General features: G+C 36.9%; 1 protein-coding gene across 3 annotated transcripts in view; it reads left to right on the top strand.

The window, feature by feature from the left end:
* Nucleotides 1-15359, top strand: part of AIG1 (androgen induced 1) — a 115620-nt gene that overhangs the window by 84485 nt on the left and 15776 nt on the right. The gene's annotated exons all lie outside the window — the stretch shown is intronic.

Raw genomic sequence — 15359 nt, 5'->3', positions numbered from 1 at the left:
ATGATCTTTCCATGTCCAAAGAGACTCCACCAGCTGTTCCTCAGGAGTATGTTGAGTGCCATCTGACCTAAGGAATCCATCATCTGGCACTATATCACCAATCACTTTATATTGTCTATCCATAGTGTTTTCTTGATAAAATACAGGAATGATATATCATTGCCTTCTTGTGCTCAGTATGAAATTCAGAATCCACAATCTGTCTGCTGATCTCTGCCACAGTGCCATCCCCTACAGAGACATCTAGTTTGCCATGGAACCTCACCCAGAAACCCATAAGTAGGGAATATCTTCTAAGGTATCTTGGATGTTGACATCTCTAGTGTACAGAATTTCAGTATACTCCTTTCATCTTTGTTTGATCTTTGAAACAGTTACTATCTGTCCATTGATGTACCAATCTGGGGTTGGAACCTCCTGAGTTCAGAGTTCTTTTAGAAGAATTTCTTGTTTTTGTATAGCTGGTTCCATCTTCAACATCTTTACAGATGTCATTAAAACAAGATATGTGTCCTAACAGCCAGGAACCACGCTGAGACAAGGAATAGGTCTCTAGTGTTTTATTACTGCTACATAACAGAGAATCCTAACAAACTGAAGAAGCGTGGGAAAAACCCAGACATATAAACCCCAAAGACTAAGGCGGGCCCGATCTGTGTCTCTTTGAATGGCCACCTAATTCCTCAGTACTACGCATGCGCTTTACAGCCTGGATGGGAGCCCCCTGCTCGCCATCCTCACTCATGACAATATGTTGTTACTTCTGGTAACCTTTTATGGACTTTCTGCTGACTCCAGGACTGAAAAAATGATGTTCTATGGCTTTGTTTATAGATAAGAGGTGGGATATGGGATGAAGATATAAATGTTTGTAACCTTAGAGGGGGTGAAGAGTCTCTAAATTTGTTTATACTTTTTGTGATGAAGGTTGAAAGTCACTTCTCTATATATTTCTTTTATCTTTATTATTTTTATTTTTTATTTTATTTATTTTCTATCACGCCTTTATTATTTTTATAAATAACTCAAGGTGGCAAACATACCAAATACTCCTTCCTCCTTCTATTTTCCCCACAACAACAACCCTGTGAGGTGAGTTGGGCTGAGAGAGAGTGACTGGCCCAAAGTCACCCAGCTGGCTTTCATGCCTAAGGCAGGACTAGAACTCTTAGTCTCCTGGTTTCTAGCCTGTTGCCTTAACCACTAGACCAAACTGGCTCTCATATTCTTACTTTTCTCTTTCTTCTTTCTTCTCTCTTCCTTTTTTCTTTTTTCTTGCAATTTTTACTCCATCTTTCTATTCTCTTTACTTTCTTTAGTTTGTTTTAGATTTTACTATTATAATCAAAATTCTTAATAAAAATTATATATGAAAAAAATAAAATAAATACCATTTGTACTCCAAAAGATCCTCAGCTCTTCCTCAATAGCATGCTGAGTGCCATCTGACCTAAGGAATCCATCATCTGGCACTGTATCGTCAATCACTTTATATTGTCTATCCATAGTGTTTTCTTGATAAAATACAGGAATGATATATCATTGCCTTCTTGTGCTCAGTATGAAATTATGCCTTTGCCTCTGTCTCAAAAGTGATCATCCACCTCCAGCATCTTCCTATATCACTACAGCCCTCTATAGGGGCCTGCTTGCTTTAGCTTGGCAGCTGAGATGACCTTCACACCTTGCGTGTACCTACTGGGATCATATACTCACACCATTCTTCACTCATCCCTCCCAGGAACATCCTCCCCTCCCCCCATCACAATGAGGCAGCACTGCAGGATTTGAGATAATCATACATCATGCTAATTTGTTTAATCATTATTTATTTATTTATTTATTTATTTAATAAATCCCATCTGTCTGGATTCACACAGCCTCATAAATTAAATCAACCCAAACAGTGGCTTAGCACAATATGTGAATCTAGCCAAATCTCTGGTACATCTACAAATGTTAGTCTATACTAGGGAAGGAAGAAGAATTGGAGAGATTAAATGCAGAGCAAGATGCTCAAATGACAAGAAGCAACTGCAGAGACTTGGGAATGGGGTTAATATAGTCAGTAGACAATAGACAATAAATTTATTTTAGTAGCTTCATTCAGAATTTATTGAACAGAAGAAATGTCAGCAGAAAAGGTCAGCAAGGAGAATGCTGCACTACTCTTGCCAAAGGTGACTTGAATGTTAGAAATAACTTAGTAATGGTAACAGCAATTTGCCAGTGGAACCAATTACCCAGAAAGATTGTAGGGTCTCAATTATTGGATGTGTTTAAGCAGAGGTTGGGCAAGGGGTTGGACTCAATGCCTTAAATGGCATTTTCTAATTCTATGATTCTGTAAACATAAGCAACTGTATTCTCCCATTCTGATCCTCTTATTTGCGTTTCCTAATTTCAACACTGTTCTTTTTGGCTGTTCCTATTTGGCAGTGGTAATTGTTAAAGAATGGAATAGCGTTAACGCCGATGTAATGATATGTGCTCAGATTAGTTTGCATCAGTGGTTTGCACCTGAAGCTAAGGGCCTTTTTGCTAAGCAGATTAAGTTTCTGTTTAGCAGATAGTATTTTCATATTAAAATACCTATTGTGTCATTTAACAAAGTTATGGAGCTTGCAAAAATATGATTTCTTTTTTAATCGTATGGCATAGCAGTTTTGTGTTCATGCTGCTTTTCTTGCTGGGAAATCCTTGTGAGGTCCAGCAGCCAGATGTGTAGACTGTTTAGCCGTGACAAGTAATGTTGCCCTGGGTGCACTACGAGACTTGATGTATATCTGGAGCATAAACTTTTCAATTTGCAATGAAGAAGTTATGCAATTCATAACAAACAAAAACAATAAACCAGGATTCTGTCTTGAAGAACAGAAAATTTCTCTGCTGAATTGAGTTTAAGAACTTTGCCTTGATGAACCAAAAATCTCTGTGCCAAATTAAGTTTAAGGTGATTTTGGGAGTGAATAAAAATATGTTCAAGCCATTGTCAATGCACAACCTAAGTGTATAACTTGTCTGACAATTTGCACATTTGGTGGAAATAGCTGCTGATTGTTTTCTATGCTTCCAGGGACTTCTTTGAAAGGTATAGTTAACATTAAAGTTGTAGTTGCTTTTTACGACAAATTCTAGGCTTTGTATACATTTAAGGGGTTCTATATATGTGAGGGGATCTAAGTTGACATATGTGACATAGTCTATTTAAAAAGACATCAAACTGATGTAGATTATATCAATTTATACAGTCCTTTCTACAAGGTAGACAACTACAGGATTTTTGTGAGATATTTTTTCCAGCAGCAATCAAAGTTTGCTTGAAGGTCTGTAGAAGCACCATGTAACCAAATTCTGCTCTTGCTCAGATGAATGTAGATAGAAGATGTTTGTAGAGCTTCTTGCTAATAATGGGGGGTTTAAAAGCAGAGTAAGCATGTGTGAAAATATTGAGCATTCCTATGCCTGAATCAGAATTCTGTTTAAGATGGGATTAAGTATTATCGGAATGTGGACAGTTAATTAAGGTAGATGTGAGAAAGCTACACTTTATATTCTAATAGAGTAATGTAAGTATTAGACGTTTTACAACATGCAGGAGATCTTCTCTTCAAATCATTAAACCAGCTGCATCAGTTTCAAGCCTTGTATGTTTCTTTGTGAGCGACGTCTGGCTGCGTCTGAGTGCAGGCCAGCCACTTCTCTTTGTTTTTGTTTTTGTTTTTCTTTTCCCAGTGATGCTGTAATACACATAAGGAGACAGAAACTAGTTCCTTCTGAAGCTGAAATTTAGAAAAATTTGTACTGCCCTAGAAAGTGTGGTAAAAAAATGTTCATTTGATCAGGTCATTTTCAAATGCAGTTTTGCAATTATTGTGGTTAAATCTTTGAATCCCCACAACCATTGTGTCTAAAAAAATAAGAGTTAATTTTCAAGCTGCTTTCCTACCTCGTCAAAGAACTACTTAATTCCATACGGTAATCAAAACCTTTTCAAAAGGTTCAAGTCTTGCTTAGTTGTCGCCATTCAGTACTGGAAGAAATTCACCAGTTAAATCACAAAAATGCCATCAAATTTTCACATAGGAATAGTTAGAGAAAAATGTTGGCTTTGTTTTTTAATTGCTGTTATCTTCTGCCTTTTTATCCTTGCATGGAATTAAAGTGTCAACAGTTCTTTTTTAATACAAAATAAGTATCAATTCTATGAAAATATGAAAGGGTACTTTAAGAGTACCAAATATCTAGTTTGTTTGATATCTAGTTCATGGGGAGCCTAATAACTTAATCAGTTATTTAGTGCTTTCATCACTAAAAGTATCAGTCCAGTTCATAATGAGGGCTAATTCTCAGATTCACTTTCTAATCTAATTACTTTCTGTTTTACTTGGACATTAGCAGGCCCAATACTACACATAATGAATAATAATTGCCTAAATTAAAGTGAAATATCATAATGACCTAAAATCTCTTTTAGTCATAAAAGCACAGTAACAATAAACCTAAACAAGTACAAAGCTAAAATGAGTCCCAATGATACTTTACTCAAGATTTCTGTAACACGGAAATATAAACATCACCACAACTTATTTAATAGAGCAGTTTTTCTTTACAAAAGGTGTTGACATAAAATCCTGCTGTATACCTGTCAGTGTAAGTCAGTGTAGCCTTAACAATAATGGAAGTATTTATGGGCAAAAGAGAAAATAGCTTGATTATGTATATATTCATGTGTTATATTGCTACCAGTGGTGCATGCAGATATGTATTTTTTTCTGTAGTAGAGCCAGAAAATAAGATCTCCCTTCTCCTCAATACCTAATAAATAAAAATGAATGCAACTGAAGAAGAGGATTTAGGGTTTGGATCTGTTGTTAAGTTCAAAAGCTATTCTACCATCCTATAGCAGTTGGGATCCTGAACCTTTTTAGATCACATTCTTATTCTAAATTGCATTAGCTCTGCCAAGGTAATCATTATTATTGATGCTGTCATTGGAAGACATTTAATTTAAGCCTTCACAAATACCTCCCAAGTGTCTTATATCATGAGGAATGTTAAACCTTTGGCAAAGTCCTTTGTTTTGTAAATTGGCGAGACTGAGAAGAGGAGACAGAATTATTCTCAGTAGTCTTCAAAGGTAGTAGAAACCCAGAAAAACACAGGTGAGTGTATACCAAAACTAACAGGGCCAGCCACCCTACTGATGAAGGAGGTTAGATCAAATGCTCCAAAGAATGATCTAAATTCTTTGATAAGGCTCTACTCCTGAAGTAAAAAAGTTCTAGCTGGACAAAAAATTGTCATCATTGAGAAACTGTGAGCTACTTTAAGATAAAATGGTCTTTCAATTTTTTATTTATTTAGAATTACAGCATCATAAAGTTGGAAGGTGCTATTTAGACTATCAAATCCATCCCCCTGTTCACTGTGGGAATCCAAATTAAGGCATCTCCAACATGCAACTATCCAACCCATACATCAATACATCTAATGGAAGGGAGCCAACCATTTTTCTGGATAATTAGTTCTACTGCCCAACTGCCATTTCCCTTAGAAGGTTTTTTTCCAGTAGTTGGTCAAAAACTTCCTTCCTGTAACTTAAACCCATTATTCTTTGTCCTGCACTCTGGAACAAAAGGGGCAAGGTCTTGATCTTCTTATGTGTGACTTCCTGTCAGATATTTCCTATATTTATCCAGTTTTCTGCCATCATGAAAATCATGGTGATATAGGCCTTATGGTCACCCATCGAGATGCAAACCAGAACAACAAGTACTACCCTTGAACCAGGGTTTCTCAACCAGGGTTCCGTGGAACCCTAGGGTTCCTTGAGAGGTCACTAGGTGTTTCCTGGGAGATCACAATTTATTTAAAAAATTATTTCAAATTCGGGCAACTTCACATTAAAGAGGTAAATTTCATTCTTTATTTTCAGTTTAAGAACACTGTTAATGCAGACCTACACATGAAACAAATATAATTTCGTAACTTCTGACCTAAATTTGAGCCTGAACGTGCAGGGGTCCCCCGAAGCCTGAAAACTATTTCAAGGGTTCCTCCAGGGTCAAAAAGTTGAGAAAGGCTGCCTTGAACCACGTCCTGGGTCCTGTCATGAGTAAGGATGGCGAGCAGGGGGCTCCCACCCAGACTGTCAAGCGCATGCGTAGCACTGAGGAACTGTTCAGCCATTCAAAGAGACACAGATCGGGACCGCCTTAACCTTTGGGGTTTATATGGCTGGGTTTTTCCCACGCTTCCTCAGTTTGTTAGGATTCTTGTTAAGTACTAGTAATAAATATTAGAGACCAAGTCATTGTCTCAGTGTGTTTCCTGGTAGTCAGGACAGGTCCACTTAAAACCAGGAAGAAAGAGTATTAAAGCAAGACCAGAAACAGGCTATGCTAGCAAAATACATTTTTGGTGTCACCAAAATAAGATGTCTTGCTTGAAATAAGACATTGATTCATCATGTAAAATTAATCTAACCATGCTTAATTTTTTAAAAAATAATAGATACACTATGGAATGTTCTGATGAATGTGTATAGCATTCCTGTTAACTACTAAAAGTAAAGAAAACATGGTAAAGCTAAATTTTAGATATTGGTATGTGCATGTTCACATTACAATTAGCTAAACAGTCCAGGGGTTACAGACCAGAAAAGTTAAGGTTTTATCCCATTCCAATTTTACATAGGCATCCAGTAATGTAATGATACTTGGAAATGCTTATAAATACATTTGGGATTATGGTTGGACTGTCACTGCTTCAGGAGTATGCTTTGACAATAACATGTAGAAAACATTCCATTGACCTGAATGGTTGTAATGCCAGCCATAACCTTAGAGATGGTGCTTGACTACCCATCTGTCCTTGTCTGGAATCGTCATCTGTAAAATGAAAAAATAATATTTTCCTTTATTTTGTAGGAGAACTATTTAGAAATGAGCACTGGACAGTGGCTATGTGACATTTTGGGGAGCTTATGTGTGTATATGTGATATATAGTATATATATTACACAATACTATATATAAAATACCCTAACATATTGAATAAGTGAGAAGGGGCAGATAGAGTTATTGCCACTGACTTACACCTCGATAATGTTTTTATTGTGGTATGTTTAGCATACTGTCCCAGGCTTGTTGTTCTGCACATTTATTGTATTAGCATTGTACAAAATATTATTTAACATTTAATTATTTGAATGAATGTACTTCATGTTGCTGAAATATTACCATAAGAGAGTATGTATATAATTTTACATAATACTATTTGTAATAGGTATGTCATCCTCTCAAAATTGGTCCTCTTACATATCTGCTTTTGATTATGCTCACAGTATACTGAAAAACTCCTGTACTAATTTTGTCCAACTCTGAAGCCACATAGTTCATGCATGAGACTGTCAGGCATGAGTAGTTGCAGATGTCAGTGCATCAGTGGCAGGGAGCCAGGAAGATGGATTAAGGCTTAGTCACTGAAAAATACATGCCAGCACATCTGAGACACCAGCACTGCGCCACCTCATATGGAAAATGTGTCATGACCAGAAATCAATAACCTCTTGGAAGCATTTGGTTTTTGAAATATATTTGATTAATTATACCTGTGCACGCTTGGCAATGTAGCTTCATCTAGCATTAACTTAATGCTGTTTGCATAATGCAGTATTGTAACCACACTCATAAGTCAAAAATAATGGTTTAAGTCAGCTTTTAAAAGTTCAGCGCATAGATATAAGAATGTCTCTATAGCAGGCTTTATTGCATATATTGATAATTGCATATTTTACTGATCAATTACAATGACATTCATTTAAGTTAAACAAACTAAAATAGCATAAGATGGTTGCTTTCTAGAATGAAGATACTTCAATATGTCTTATAAGACAAGAACAAAAACATACAATGAAACAAGTTCAGACCAAAGGAATATCTAGTCTTGCAAAGGAATATCTGTTCACAGTGGACAGATAAGCACAGATTTTTCATTTTTCATTCTTTTTTTCACTCTGACATTTGAATTACATTTGATTGCTCATAAAATAAAAGGAACGGCCACAACTATGACAAATGGTCATAAGTCCCCTCATTCTGCGCCATCGTAACTTTGAATGGTTGCTGAACGAGTGGGCTCTGAACAGTAACTACCTGTAACATTTGTTTACACTTTTCGCTATTCAGACTTCTGTTAGGTATTCAGAACAATTTTCAGCATACACCATTGTAAAAGTCAGAACTTGATGAGTTTTGAGGATTTGCTGTTTCCTGGACAGATGCTTAAGCCTGGGCCTGGAAGTGGAATGTATGAGTTTTGAGGGGTTGCTGGACATTGCCAAAGGATGAGGGCAGAGGTATCTGTAGGAGGTGTCCAAAAAGTCAAGATGGTGGAACAACTGTGTGATCAAAGTCCATACTGAGAGGATTTGTGTATATTTAGCAGACTTCCCTTTTAAAGGCTATTTTAAGGAACCTGACTACTCACTTTTCACTGTATTGTGGAATTTGAATTTTATACTGAAAAATGCATCCATTACAAAGGGCATGCAAACAGGATTTCTTCCTGCTGCTCATAACCAAACTCGCGTATTTGCCCCACATGGGTGTGCTGTTGGTTATTACAATATTTGGTCATCAGCTGATGGAAGAAGTCTATCAAATGTAAGTATAGGAAGTGATAATAGATGAATTGTGAACCTGTTCAATCTATCCTTGCCCAACTACTGTAGCAGCTAGGATAGCATCAGGAACCATGTACAGTATTGCAAATTATATCACTATCTATCAAACAGAAATCCACAGGGACATCTGATGAAAATCATTGTGAATGGATTGTAGACTTGTTCAGTTTCTGATATAATAGTAACAGGAGCTGTTTAGAATAATGGAAATTTTGTTGGTAGAGATAGGGAAGGGATTATGACTTCTCAGTCCATAGCAGCACATAGAACTCAGCAAAGTATTCTGTAGCTTATACTGCATGGATATTGAACACTTAATTTCTGGTTTCCTGGGTTTTTAAAGCATAAGTAGAAATTAAATATGCTTAATATTCTCACTAGAAACAAGTCTTTTTGTAATTATTATTAAAGGTATATAGCCATCAGTAAGATCTGTAGATAGCTATATTCTTTATGAGTATGTGTTATCACCTTTTATCCCATCCCAGTGATGGCTATCATGATTTCTTGCATTAACAAATCACATTAACTGTGTCCTATGAGAAAAAGTACTTATTATTTGTTCTAAATATTCTACCATTAGCTAATTAGATGAGTCTGGATTTTAGTATTATATGAGGTAGGTAGGTAGATAGATAGACCTATCTATTTACTTTCTCCACATACACATACGTTTATACAATTCTGCCATATTTTTACCTTTTTCCCTAAGCTATAAAACCACAAATACTGTCATTCATCATAGAGAAAATATTTTGATGTTTTTTTCTGCAACTCACACCATGGATTTGTAAAAAAAAAAAAATTATAATATTGGCGGTATTATTTTCAATTTCCTATTAATACTCAGTGTGAAACTTTCATAACTGCCACACACTCCAGTTCATGTGTTTCACTGAGCAATTCACTCAACACACCATTTCAGAACTGATCAGCATATATTGGTTTGGGGGGGTTCATAATATCCATTGCTTGCATACTGAAATGCGGTTTAGATTGTAATGTCCATTTCCCAGTGTGAAGTTTTTATTATTCAAATTTATTATTCAAATTTTGCTACCACCCATCTCCCCCAAAAGAGGGACTCTGGGAGGTTTACAACAAAATTAAGACTATAATAATAGACAATTAAGATCTTATACAAACAATTTACAAATATAGAATACAATATAAATAAGTATAAAATCCAAGAGCTTAAAAATTCTGATCAGGTGGGAGGGGGTCTAAGGGACAAGCCAACCCCATGAATGGTTGCCCACCTTCCCGCCCCACACGAGATGGCAGAACCAGGTTTTCAGGGCCCTCCTGAAGGTCAGAAGTGAAGGCGCCTGCCTCACCTCTGGGGGCAAGATGTTCCAAAGGGCAGGGGCAACTGCAGAGAAGGCCCGCTTCCTGGAACCCGCCAGATGGAATTCTCTTATCGACAGGGTTCATAACATGCCCTCTGTGCCTGACCGGGTGGGGCAGGTCGATGTTGTGGGGATGAGATGGTCCCTCAGTTAGCCTGGCCCCATGCTATGTAGGGCTTTAAAGGTCATAACCAACACCTTGAATTGGACCCGGAAGCAAACTGGCATCCAGTGCAGCTCGCGCAGTAAAGGTGTTATATGTGCCGATCTAGTTAAGTTTCTGAAGTTCTTTGTTGCTGTTTTTTGTTTTAAATATCTAATACTTTACTGCTAATTCCAGTTCATTTTAAATTTATTGGAAAGCACCAATTCCAAAACATATTCTTGGGAGATACTTTTTAACTTTACATCTGTCATTTGTGAAAGCTCTCTGTTGATACCTGCTGTCTTCTTCTTGTTCTTGTACAATGTCTGTACATAGACATTGTACAGGTGTCTATGTAAGACTCTGTCAAAGCCTATGTAAAAATCCAGATAAATTATATTTTTCAGATCATCCCTATCCAGATAAATACTCTGATAGAGATGTATAACTTGCAATGACTACATGCACTGCTTCAAAACTTCAGATGGTGACCCCAGAGACCTTAAAAATAGTTGTCAATTATGTATTTTTAATGTGACAGAAGAGGGAGGGATGATTGAAAAGTAATCCTATTAACTATACAAGCAGTCCTCATTTAGCAACCACAATTGGGACCAGCAACTTGATCATTAAGCAAAGCGATTGCTAAGTGAAATTGCAACTGTGCTTACAATCTTACTTCAGCTTTCCTTTGCTTTATAGACCTGCGAAGGTTGTAAATGCGAGGATTGTTGGCAAAGTTACTTTTTCATCACTGTTGTAACTGTGAATGGTCTCTGTACAAGGCAGTTGCTAAATGTGGACTACCTGCATTTAATTTTAAACATGAACAAGCTCTTTGGAATGAGGGGTCCAGCACACCACAGAAAAGTTAAATGTAATCCTCAGTCTGGCAAAATTTGCAAAATTCTGCAATAAGCGAAGACTTATTGCTATAAAGGATTCACCATTGCTTATGAAGGTCAGCATAACTCAGTTTTTGGCCTTTTGCTCCTGGGCAATAAGATGTGTTTCCTCCTAAAAATGCAGGAATTGACAATATTATTGGCCTTTAAGAAGGCTTTGAAAACATACTTTTTGTTTTATGTTTTAAAACAAAGATTTTACAGGTAGTTAACAACCACTCATTCAGCAACCATTAGAAGTTGCAATGGTGCTGAATGAGTGATACTTACAATCAGTCCTCAAAGTTCTGGCCGTCACAGTACACCCGTGATCGTGATTTGGGCACTTGGCAAATAGCTCACACTTAGGATGGTTGCAGCATCCTATAGTCATGTGATTGCCATTTGTAACTTCCCTGCTGGCTTCCCACAAGCAAAGTCAATGGGGGAAGCCTGCAGGGGAAGTCAGAAGTTGCTTTGGTAAGTCACTCCTGCCACTTTTTTTCCCAAGAAGCCCACTATGGAGTATGAGATCTCAGGCATCTTATACTCTGTAACACATGCAGGAGCCCACCTGCACCCCATAGCACATGCATGCAGGCTGGGCCACGCTCATGCAGCACCTCAGCACCCCTGTCCCCTGCCTACCCACACTTGTGCAGCACTGCAGCTCCCCCTTCCCTGCCCAGCTGCACTCGCACACCCCTGCAGCCCCCCTCCCCACCCACCTGCACTTGCACCATGCCACAGCACCCCTCCCTGACCACCCACACTCCCATGGTGCCACAGCTTCCCTCCCCCACCCAGCCACCCTCATACGGTGCAGGAGCACCCCCTCCTGCTGCACTCCATAGCACTCACTCACCCACCCACCAGCCTGCTTGAGAGCTGCGACTTCCTGCCAGCTTCCCCATTGACTTTGCTTGTTGGAAGCTAGCAGGAAATTGCAAGTTGCAGTCACATGAGGTTCTCACTTACCAACAACAGTGGGGACTGCCGGAATTGCCATCGCTAAGCAATATAGTCACGTGACATCGTGCTTTATGACCCCATTGCTTAGCGACAAGTCCCAGTCCCAATTATCATCATTAAGTGAGGACTGCCTGTAATAGGTTTTACTTATATTTTTCATATATATATATATATGTTTGCAGTCTATGAATATTTAAATAACAACGTAATTCTAAGGTTTCAGAAGCCTGAATGACCTATAAAGAATACTATGACCAGCTTACTCAGAAGTGTTGACTTAAATAACCTCTCATTTGTAGTTTGTTCTAGATTCCCTTTTTAAAAAATGGAGTAATATAGTCATATTCCAGCCTTCTGATATTACGCTACTCTTCTAACAATATATTAATTCATATATACAGTATTATTAACATATGTATTATTAATGTATGTATTATTAATTCATACATACGTCCCCTCTATCAGCCAACACCCTGATAAGCAGGGATTAACATCAGACAAACAAGCAGAAAACAACACCCTAATCAAGGAACTACCAAGGAGAAAACCACCCCCTCACCAAAACTGGCAGGGCAAGCTACTGTATATAAACAGGGAGCAAACCCCACACTCACCAGCACTGATGATGTTACCTAGTTGGGTAATGAAACGTCTGCAAGGAAACAACCAAGCACAGAGAGCACCAAGGACTCCACAGTTCAACCCTGAACTACATATATTCTCTTCTATGGGATACATGATTATTATTTTAAGTTTCTAAAATATAAGAAGTATGCTGTCTCTCTACCTCTGACTTACACAAACATTCTTTTGACCAAACCCTTTATTGCAAACAAAAAAACCAAAAACCAGAAGACGCAGGACAAAACTAAATACGCTGTAATTAAACTAAATTCCTTCCCATGTGTTTAATCACTGTACACTGCTATAACATTAAATCACAGTTACAAATTTTGCAACAGTTCTGAGAGCCAGCCCGAATGCTTCTAGGGACCGTAGATAGCTCTGGGATCTCCATTGTACATCCATGACCTAGTGCCTTGAAGCACGTCAATTACAATTAATAGCTGCTCTTAGGGTACTTTTTTAAATGTAAGGTACAGATTTCATCAGAGATTGATATTAGCATTTTTTTCTCATGGGAAATACATGAGATTGAGGTGAGGGAAATAAATATTATCAAAGGCTGGCAGAATTTACTACATCTTCAAAGAGCAATCTGATTTTGAAATTTGGACAATTGTCGCTTCAAGAATATTTGGCAGAAGGCCCTTTGAAATGGAGTTGTACAGGAATTGATAGCTTATGTTCCTTGAGCACAGCTGCCTCAGAGAAGGTGCTTCAAGTATTATGCAAAAACAACACAAGGCAAAGGAGTGATAAACTGCATATCTGATTACTTCAGATTTAGCTTATTTTCCTTGAAGAATAGAAAAAGTGGCATTAAACAAGGAAGTGTTGCTAAGTACCATAAGAGCATTTGCCTTCTCTATTGATTTGAATTGTTAATGTCTGAGTCTTTTTTTTCCAAGTAATTGTCATGGCATTGTTCTTTCCTAAGGTAATTTACTACTCTAATATAATATACTTGGATAAAACCCATGAACAATGCAATAATAAAGAAGTGCAAAAATGTAATTCTCATGAAAAAGAAGCGTTCTCCTTTCAACAGCAGTTGTGTCTCTTGAAAAATTTTATCAATAGTAACTCTGCAACAAAAATACTTTTGTTTTTGTAAGGATATGGACAATTGGGTATTGTCTCATAATAAAATATGCTGACCTCCAGGAAGTGTTTTTTCTATATAGTGTCAGTGGTTATTATATTTTGGGCAAAACTAGATGTTAAAATTGAACTATTTTCTCTTGATTTTTCTTGCTGCTTTCAAATCAAGTGTACTTCAGGAATATGAAAAATTAGGATTAAAAAAAATTGTTTTGGGAAACATAAAAATCAATCATAGTATATAATGTAATACAACATGTAATACTCCTTCACTGTGTTGTGAATTTTGCACCCTGCCTCTCTCTTCTTGTAAAGATGAGAATGGGGAAATGAACAGTCTCTTTATATAAAAACATGATGTGATTATATACAGTATGTATGTATATGTGTGTGTGTGTGTATGTATGTATGTGTGTATGTGTCTGTGTGTGTGTGCGTGTGTGTATATATATATATATGAGAAGGGGGAAATGCATTTGGAACAATATTAGCACTTTGTTTCTTGCTCATAATCTTTCCCTTCCAATAAGTTTGCTTCTACTGATCAATTCTTCATCCTGTGACTGTCACAGCTGAATATATGTATTTATATTGATTTTTATTTGGTTGTCAACAGTGGGACTAATTCTACTTAAAACATAATGCTCCTGTGTATAATAATTGATAGATCACACTGTCAAACTTAACATTCTGTTTGGGCTCAGTCTTTACAAAAATTTATTGACTGTGAAGCAGTGTATATAAAATGGAAAATTCATTTGTTCTTCAATTTATGTTAATTATTACATGGTTACCACTCTGAATGCACTTTTAATTGCTGGTGAGCAACTCTATTGTCCATTGCCAGTAGTTCTTATTTGTTCATGTTAGAGCCATATATGGAGAGAGAAATGCTAAATAAACAGGAAGGTTTCAGAAAAACTAAAGGGACATGAGATTAGATAACTAACATAAGATGGATAATGGAAAAAGCAAGAAAATATATTGTCTATGTGGATCATGCTGGAATGTGGAATATGCTAAGGCTCATTAGCATATCAGATCCCCTAATTATTCTTCTGAAGAACCTTTAAAATAAACAAGAAGCTAATGTAAAAAGTGAATGGAGAAATAGAATATAGTAGTAGGAATGGAGTGAGACCAAGGCGCATATTATCCCTATAACTTTTCAAATAGTACAGAATATATATGGCAGGGATAGGAATAGCAGGATAGAAAGAGATAACAGCAGGAAACAAAATTGGAGGTTAGAAATACTAACAATACTAATTTGAGATACTATTTGGTATCCAAAAATAGTTTGTAACAGAACTCATGAAAGTAAAACAAAGTGAAAAAATCCAGGTTAATGTTGAATATTTAGAAGGCAAAGATAATGTCAGTCTGATGGTTAGTAAACTTCAGTTGACAGGAAATAAAGGAGGATAGTTTTGTTTTGGAGGATTCAAGAATAGATATATGCACAGAGAAGTAAAGAGTTTAATCCTAGGGAGGAAAGCAGTTAACAAACTTAGATAGGTTCTTTAAATGATAATGATATTTCTATTACAAAGAAGATCAGAATTAAAGCAGTGTTTTCCTGGTAGTAGCCTATGG

This window comes from Candoia aspera, chromosome 1 (assembly GCF_035149785.1).
Source record: "Candoia aspera isolate rCanAsp1 chromosome 1, rCanAsp1.hap2, whole genome shotgun sequence".
Lineage (NCBI taxonomy): Eukaryota > Metazoa > Chordata > Lepidosauria > Squamata > Boidae > Candoia > Candoia aspera.
Note: the sequence above shows the minus strand (reverse complement) of the source record. Positions and strands in the feature narration are given on the sequence as shown.